General features: G+C 28.9%; 1 pseudogene; it reads right to left on the bottom strand.

Annotated features, from left to right (window-relative positions):
* Positions 2,635-5,955, bottom strand: LOC109327597 (annotated as a pseudogene).

Genomic DNA, 9,522 nt, shown 5'->3' with positions numbered 1-9,522 from the left:
AATTCATCGTTCATTTAGATTACTTTTTTGAAGAATCAATAATGATTAAATACAAATGATAAATAACACAACAACAATATATAAAGCTCATGTACGTTAATCCATACATCCTTTTCTAACCTACTAATTTTCCCCTTAAGACACAATTCAGGTGAGAGCTTTTAATTTAAAAATTGATTAGCCAAAAAATTTAAATAGTTGAGAAGATAAATTTATCTCTTTACACATACTTTATTCTATATATAACTTATGTATGTATTGAACTCAATAGTAATAAAACCTATACGATTTTTTTTTGTTTCCCACATGTATCCTCACACTGGAAATAATCATGTTTGAATTGGGAATATACACATGTATGTGAAGCTAACTCTCTCAGTGAATATTTTTTTCATTCACGAGTCTCAAACTCGAGACTTTACTTAAGGGAAATCAAACATGTACTACTTGAACAACACACGTTCGTAAACATATACTATTTAAATCAACCATATGTTAATTATGAAAATTTGATTCTAAATTATTTGTTTAAAAAATGCAAGTAATGTATAATCATATAATTAAAAAAAATGTTAACATCATTTGTAAGCTAAAATTTTACCACATCATATAAATAAATGTACGAGAATAAATATTATGATGTCTTTGTTGATAATTTGCTAGAGTCTCCTACATTTTATAAACTCAAAGATGCACTAAAATGCATATTTTATTTAACCCTACCGCTTTTCACTTGAGCAAGACATTCCCTTTAATATGTATTTTCAAATGGGTCTATGAGATGTCATTTAAAATAAATCATAGAAGTCTCTCCCTTGGATCATAACTTCTAAGTGTGCAAACACCACCACCTAGAAGTCTCTATCATGGTTCAAGACTTCTAAGTACGCAAATATCACCACCTAGAAGTCTCCATCCTGGTTCACGACTTCTAAGTATATAAACAACAATACATAGAAGTCTCCATTGTGGTTCACAACTTCTCTAAGGATGATAATATTACTTTTAAAGTCTCCCATGATGTTTACAACTTCTATAAAATCTAAAATTTTCCTCGAAATTCAGTAACAAGTCACAATATGAATGGTCAAAATTAATGTGTATTTAATCAGAGAACTAACAAAAAGGAGTTCGCTTCCATACGAACTACCTTGCAATTTAGAACTTGCTGTTTATTAGACAAGAATCACGTCAAACTTTAAATAAAAGTTAGGGGACACCAAATCGTATTTTAGTTCATAGAAAATAACTTATGATATCTTAAAGAGTGACTAGGTGCAATTTGAAACCAGATAGGATTCAAAAAAATTCTCAAAGGAAGTTTATTGATGACAAAATTAAAGAATCTCTGCATTTTCATTTTATTAAAGAGGTTCTATATCGTTGCCTTCTGAATGATATATTTTAGAGTATAAAGAAACTAGACCATAACTCTTAAAGGGTTTAGGTTTTGTCACTCATGGAAGCCTATTTCGGAACACAATTAATTAGAGAAATTATTATAACCCTCAGGCTACGTGACGAACATTAAGCAAACATCGTATATTCCCATTATAAGCTTATAAATAAAATGGAAAAACTTTAAAGTGTGAAATAACCTTTGAATAATTTTCATTTATCAATTGTGGAAACTTGTGAAAAATACAGTTGATATAACTACAATGACAGTTGTGATACCATCACTGCAGAGACTAGTGAATTAAAATATTTCATTGGCAATTTAGATTGCAGAGTACGATTTAAAACAACCGATCTAGAAGTGTGGAGTTTTATTAGTGATTCTTTATGGATTATAACTTATCATATGAGCCTGAATTTCATATTTCCATATGTGAAAAGAAGTATAAATATCCTTATAGACCAAACGCTTACTAATGAGTAAAACATCTTCAGAATTGTAACTGTCCCATACATATAAGCTACTAATACGTTTTTCCCAAAGCAAGTTGGCCACCAAATGTAGCAACACCGTCTGCTAAAATCTGTCCTTTTTAATGCATTTACCTCGTCAAAAGTATTTTTGTTGGAACGTTCATACATATAACTAATGAAATGCTTAGAGTATCTCTATTTCCCAATAAAACGATCTTGTCAGTATCGGTATAAATTATCTTTCCATCGTATTCAGCTATAACATGGATTTCTAAATCTAAAGTCATTTGTCGTTCTAATCCAGTTCCAACAAAGCACTTTTCGAACTGAGAAAGTAAAACTACTTGACGTTGCATATTAGAACTCATTAAACCTCGATTAGCATCATTATGCTCGATAAAAGGATTGAGGGAAGCTCCAAAAGATTATTTGACCTTTTGAATAACAGTCAAGAAGACCTTACAAAAATGGAACATTTTCAGGTAGAAGATATAAAAGATATATTGGACATTTTAGAAATCGGAAATCATTTTACATAAATTTTTAATTCGTTGTGTTCTAAAAATAAAAATGAAAAAATTGGGTTTAAATCTTTAGCACAAATCTATACCTACCCAGTATTAGAAGGTCAAGGAAGTTGATGACCTAATGATAGGGGAGTCGGTGACCGAAGCCCGGTGAACGGCAAAGTAATAGCTCAACCAAAAGTTTTCTAAATAAAAATAACAAAAGACAATTAAAACCTAAAGACAAAGAATTGGTGTGCAAGTAGTTAACATTCTGCATATATATAGCTAGCAACATACGTATGGAATCTTTAATTAGAGTCTACACTGAGCTCTAACAAACATCACTGAAATCATAAACGCCTAAAGTTCATAATCTAAGAGTTAGATCAGAACTAATTAGATAAAGTAGCACCTATTATACATTATTATTTCTTAAAATATTTTACTGTTTAGGTTGCACGTTGAGATGATCAAATGGCATATGCGAACATAATTTCGTCAAATCCATTGTCCATGCATGTTTCTTGCACCTTCCAGAGCCATATGCTGTTGCTGCTAAACAATACAAAAATGAGAACAATTAAAAGAAGATATATTGTTTCATTTGATATTTCATGAATATTATTGATTTTACATATACTTAAATTTCTCTATGAATGAATGAAAAACATATGCTAATTGATATTATTATAAGCAATCATCATTACGTAAAGTATAACATTAAGACACGTTACAGTGAGAAGTGAACAAAAAAGTAACAATATTGACTTGCAAAGAAACATACAACTTATATTTCACACTTATATATATATGAAATAAAATTTAGAGCTTACATTTGACTTGTGCAGTTGCGTTTGAAAACAATATATAAAAGTTAGGTTTAACTCATTTACAATTTATTTATTTTTAATTTTTTATCAAATATATTCAAGTTTACTAATTCAGCATGTAGTAAAATGTTCAAGTTAGAAGAACATATGGTAATAAAAAGGTATTTTTTTCTATCCACTACATTATCCATTATATATGTATAATATAATAAAATCAATGCATTACTATAAAAAGTTTTAGTTAATGATGACAAATAAATTTATGTTGTCTGTAGGTTTTATTTTCTCAATTCACAGCTTCTGTAATTCAATCTTTACCATGTTTTTTTTAAGGGAAAGGTGCAAAAACACCCCAAACTATATGAATTAGAAGATGAAGTACAAAGAGAATTACATTGAGATAATAATCTTCTGTAATTCAATCTTTTCCATGTAGAGAAGATGAATAAAAAATAATATAAATACACATACTCACATAAGTTATTTTCCACTTTACTTTTTATTTTAGCATATGGAACATGACTCATTCAAACAATCAAACTTAAGTTTAAACTTGAATTTGTTAGTTTGATTAAACAAGCAAACTTGATTAAACATCGGATAAATCAAATTGAAATATTTCATCAATAGCTAGAACCTATTTAAGCCCTTACATGTTGAAGGTTGCTCATTTATATATATACAAACTTAGGTTTAACCTTGAACTAGCTTGTTTTTGGACATTGAATAAATCAAGTTCAAATATTTCATCAATATTTCAAGCTCATTGAATGCCTTACATGCTTTTGGTAAGCCAGAAATTGAAACTAAGGGTTGTTTACTCACAATACCTTGGGGCCAAAAAAAGAATTAACCATTTGTAATTTGCTATTGTGTATCAGTGTATGTATATTATCACCTAAATATATAGAACATGAATGATAGAAATAATGAGAAGATTGATGCATAAATACATTGCCACTTACCAGAAGAAAATTGAGTTCCCTATTTTCCTCCTCCAAAGTCTTGCCCTGATCAAGTACCATAGGAATTACAAGAATCAGTATTGTTTTTTATCACATGTACTATATAAAGGGAATTATAATTTGCTAAATATGTTCATTAAGCTTATATAAATCCAAGAAAAATATCACATACGTTTCTCATGAACATCCTGTGCACTTCACTCTGTGGCATAAACAAAAATGTCTAATAGGTCAAGCCTTGTTCATAAAAATGTATTAAATTTATTTATGATAACAAAAAAAATTAGAGTTACCTTTTTCTCACGAACACCATTGAGGCCATTGTCAAGGGCTTCTTCTAGTGCCATTAGCTCTTTGTAGTTCAGTGAGTTAATATCCTCTCCCTTCAAGTGCCTGAAATATACACACACTTATGAAATATATACAAGAGAAATCCTTATGTTGAGTGATGCATAGTTAGGGCAATATTGAAAAGGTACAATGTCTCTATATACCTGAGTTCAATTTGCATGCTGTCATTCTCTTTTTTGACTCTATCAATTTCATTGCTCAGGTTCTGTACATTGAACAACATTGTTATAACTCCTAACAAGTATTTTATCACTAAAAGAGAACATACGGGGGCCTATAAGAGGTAAAAATAATCCTAAAAATTTAACATTTTCAGTAGATCTGAGTATATATATATCAAGACTAAAAAAATGAATATTTTGTTAGTGAATTAAGAAGCATACATATACATCCAATCAAGAGAAAGATATCCATGGATCTTGAAGATAGGAGGGGCGTATTTAATTTATTGCATATATTTGCTTCTTCTTCCTACAAATTCCTGGCCCTTCAGCTTTTGAAACTTTTGCAAGGAAAAGTAAGCAAGTGAATAGTGTTTTTATTACCAGATCCGTTCATAATGAATAGAAATGTTTTATTCTTATTCTTGTTGCTTTTCTTTTATGAATCAATATATTTAATATAAAACTCAGATATAGAGGCTAGAAAGTACATGTTCTAAATGTAGATCTACTCAGAAAATTATTGATTCTTGGCTTCTTTTTCCTAAAACATATTTTATCAAAACAACTATATATGCCAGTTTTCTTGACACAAATCCAGCAAAAAAGTACTAGTTCCTACAATTATTTTACTTTATTTTTATACAATATTTACTTAATTTTAAAACATCAAAACCTACCTCATGCTTAGTATCCCAGAGCCTCTTCCCAGAGGCTTTATGGTATTTGGCTAGGACATCAATCAACCTTCACCAACAAATGGATTCAAAACACAAAAAACAAATACAAAAGTGAGTTTTAATTTGTATATAAAAAGAAAAATAAAATGTTTTAGTTATCTTCACTTCAACTCTTAATGAAACAAACCCAGTTAAGAATATAGAAAAGCAAAAGTTTGAAGGTAAATAAATTGAAGAAAGAAATCCTTATTTACGTGGTGGTTGGGCTGATATATTCATGCATCTTTCCAGAAGAACCAAAGATGATAAGAGAAACTTGAGCATCACATAGAACTGTAATTTCCTTAGCTTTCTTTAAGATCCCATTCTTCCTCTTTGAGTAAGTAACTTGCCTGTTGCTTGAATTCTCAATCCTCTTTATCTCAATCTTACCCCTCCCCATACCCTCTTCTCAATCTTCTATTCCTCTTCTCCTTTTCTTTCTACCTTTTGTGTTCTTAATTATGCCTTTGAAGTGTGAAGGTAAAGAGAGTATATAGTAGCTAGCGATGAAACTAATAGCCGAGGGTTCCATTAAGGGTTAGTGGATGTGCAACTTTTTGAGTGGCACAGAAAGAAGGGTTTGTTTAGGGTTATGTGATAATGCCAACTCAACTGCTTTTACTTGGATTTGCAATAAGCTTGGAACTTGTGAGTTTGTAAATAAAAGAGAGTGTTCAACTAGTGATCCATTTTCTTAACCTTTGGTTTCTTAATGCAATCTCCTATAACAGATCACATAATGCATATTATATGTATTTTTGTAGTGTTTTAAATGAGTATGGATTTTGTAATAGACAGGGAAGTGCAACTTTTACACTTAGTTTGAAGGATAAAAATGTTATTACAAGTATAAGTAGAATGATATAATTGTTCTTTCATTTTTTTCTTTTTGTATTATATTGTTTTAATTTATATCACTTATCTCTCCGATATTCGAAAGGAGTTTAACTCATTTTAAATTGTGTTTGTAGTCACGATTGTAGGTTCTGTGATAACAGTCATTGCGGATGTTGCGATATGGATTGCGGTAGTCACAATGTGAATTAATTAGATTTAGTCTGATGCAACCAAAATATGGTTCAATCACAATGCACTTTGTTGTGGCCGTATAATTGTGATTCAATGTTACACGACAATTGTGATATGATACGGTTGTGGTAGTAACTACAACTGCAATATTGTGGTTACATCAAGCAATATGTTCCACAATTTAAGTAAGTGATTAAATAATATATTAAGGAAGGAAAACTATGGATTTATTATAATTCAATAATAAAATATGTTTTAGATCATTGATTAGGCATCATGAAATAGTTTCTCTTCCATAGGACAATATTGTATTTGAGGAGCTTCATTGCATGTTAATATATGTGGTTTTTTAGGGTGTGCTTATACATACACGTAAACGGTAAACCATTAATTTTGGAAGATATAGTCTAAACTTACATTGGTGTCCGTGATTAACTTTTATGGGGTTTGAGTAACAAGTACTAGTTATGTAGAATCGCCGTTTCAACCATCAAATCATAGGAAATTATTATTCCCAATGTGAAAATAAAAAAAGAAACAACAGCTCTTTATAGTAATGTATAAATGGGCATAGGAAAAAAACAATTAAAATGTTACAACCACAATGGAAAGAAAAAGTGTCTCAAGCTCATCCATCAAATAGAGGAGCTAAGATATGAAGATTTGAAGTTTTGTGACAAACACTTGTTGATGATTTGATTTGAAGGGCCACATAAGGTTTGGTTGGTAGAACTGCGACCCTCAAATCACTAGCTATGGCTTGTGAGATTGCATGACATGACGATGTCATGAACAAAAGGAAGATGTTATATCAATTATATAATATAAAAGTAAGATTTGGTTGGATAATTTTAAAAGAACACTTAAAAGAATATTGCTTATTTATGAGGGATAACAATTACAACCTTGTCATCAATTTGTAAGATTATCGTATCAATTATTCAGCTGGTTTGTTAAATTTTTACAAATTACAAAATTAGATGGAACATATTTCATATTCGATTATATAATATAGGGTTTTTTGTGGAGGTTGTTTTGTTCCGGGTGACATGTTCACGACCAACAATGACGGATCTCCATCAGTACTAAGGTAGTATCTACAAGAAGAGAGTGAAAAAGAGAAATAGAGAAAGGAATAATGATGGTGTGTTTGATATAATCTATATATCATAATCTTTAAAAAATAATCTTAAATATCCCTTAAAAATCACAACTTTAATATTTTCCGAGATATTAAATATACAAACTTCCAATGAAAAGGTAGTATTTGTTTAAAATTTTAAACAATACTCTTTAATCACATATTATCATTAATTTTTTTATTAGCTTATACTATAATTGAAAATGTTCACTATACAACCAAATCTCTATAAACATGTAGCCAATATAGTCATTGAATGATTTAAAAAATAGAACATGAAAGAAAATATGTCAAATCTCATTTGTTTAAGTTGTATGGTAAATTACAAGATTTGGTTGGACAAACAAGAGTATTATAAATAAAATGACATCTTTAAAAGTATACTAACACCTAGTAGTGATGACAATCAAAGTCAAACCGACTCATATTACTAGAAAAAAATGCAGACAAAACATTCTGTGTGTTCAATTAGCTCATCACGTTTAGTTCGCTAACCCATCTTTTTAGTGAGCATTCTTATCGGGCGATGTAGGCTATCCACATGCATACCAGTTAAAATATAACGGGTACACATCTATCAACATAAATTATGTCACTGCATGTACCATTATTTATGATTGGTCAAAAAAATAATTAATTATTAATTTTATAACTTAAAAATATTTGTTCAATCAATCATAAGTTTGTAGTACATATAAGCATAATTTATCGAATAGTGGATGTTGTCCCAAAAATAACTATGTAAAGATCCAAAATAAATGAACACTTGTTCTCCCAACCAAAGGCCCAAAATCAAACTCAAATGCAATTCTCAAACGCACATATACCTAACACTCAGACACATGTACCAGGAAAAAAAATATCTTTTACTATCAAAACATTGTTTACTATTAAAAATGGTTCTTTTCATTACCAGTTTTAGTCATGCCTGTAAATCACTGCATACTCATTTTAACTTGCATAGGACATACAAATTTATCTATTAAGAGAAACAAACATTCCTATGTCAAATAAATTATATGATAGTTTTTAGAGACATTAAATCATATCACAATATAATTTATTTTATTTTTTCCTCCTTTTACTCTTACTTTATGGTCATCTATATTGTCCAATAGAAATGTTTTTAAGTTTGGTAGCAAACATGCAAGACAAAACATGCAAATATGTAATATTTGTATATTCTATATGTGAAAAAGTTACAAACTATACGAACAAGTTCATGGACATTACCTATTTTATTATCTATAGTTGCTCCTTATTCGTAGTTGGATGAAGTTTTATAATTGGTTCAAATTGACAATATTACTTTCTCACAAAGGTTATCTATAGTGTATCCGTGCACTTGTACGGGTCGCTTCTTTGTTTATGCATAATGCAAATATAATATACATATATTTTATAATATAAATAAATCATGTATTGAACCATTATATTTTTTGCATTCATATAGTTGCAATATTAACATTGATTTTTGAGTGAATATGTAGAATATTAAAAATTATAAATGTGTTTATATAAACATTTATTTGTTGAAAGTGTGATTATAGAAAATATTTGATTCTAAAATAACTCAATAAATAAAATTCAAATTGTATTGGATAATATCTCACTTCTATATTCTCTATATAAAATTATAAATATAATAACTTATTTTTGTATCATATTTTTTGTGATTACGTTTATAAGTATCATATAAAGTCATAAGGATTTTTAGCATATCTCTTAAATGCTTATGTTTTATTTTAGATTAATTTTCATTGTGTATAAATATTTGAATATATTTTTAGCATTCAAATATTGTATAATTAAATGTTATTTATTTGATTATGTTTTAGCTAATAATCATTGTATAAAAATAACTCATAAATTAAAAATACATTAAGTTAGGATTTGACGGATATTTTTTTCTGATAATTTTAATCAAAATAATAAAAAGAGT

This window comes from Lupinus angustifolius, chromosome LG15 (assembly GCF_001865875.1).
Source record: "Lupinus angustifolius cultivar Tanjil chromosome LG15, LupAngTanjil_v1.0, whole genome shotgun sequence".
NCBI lineage: Eukaryota > Viridiplantae > Streptophyta > Magnoliopsida > Fabales > Fabaceae > Lupinus > Lupinus angustifolius.
This window is presented reverse-complemented; position numbering and strand designations above follow the sequence as displayed.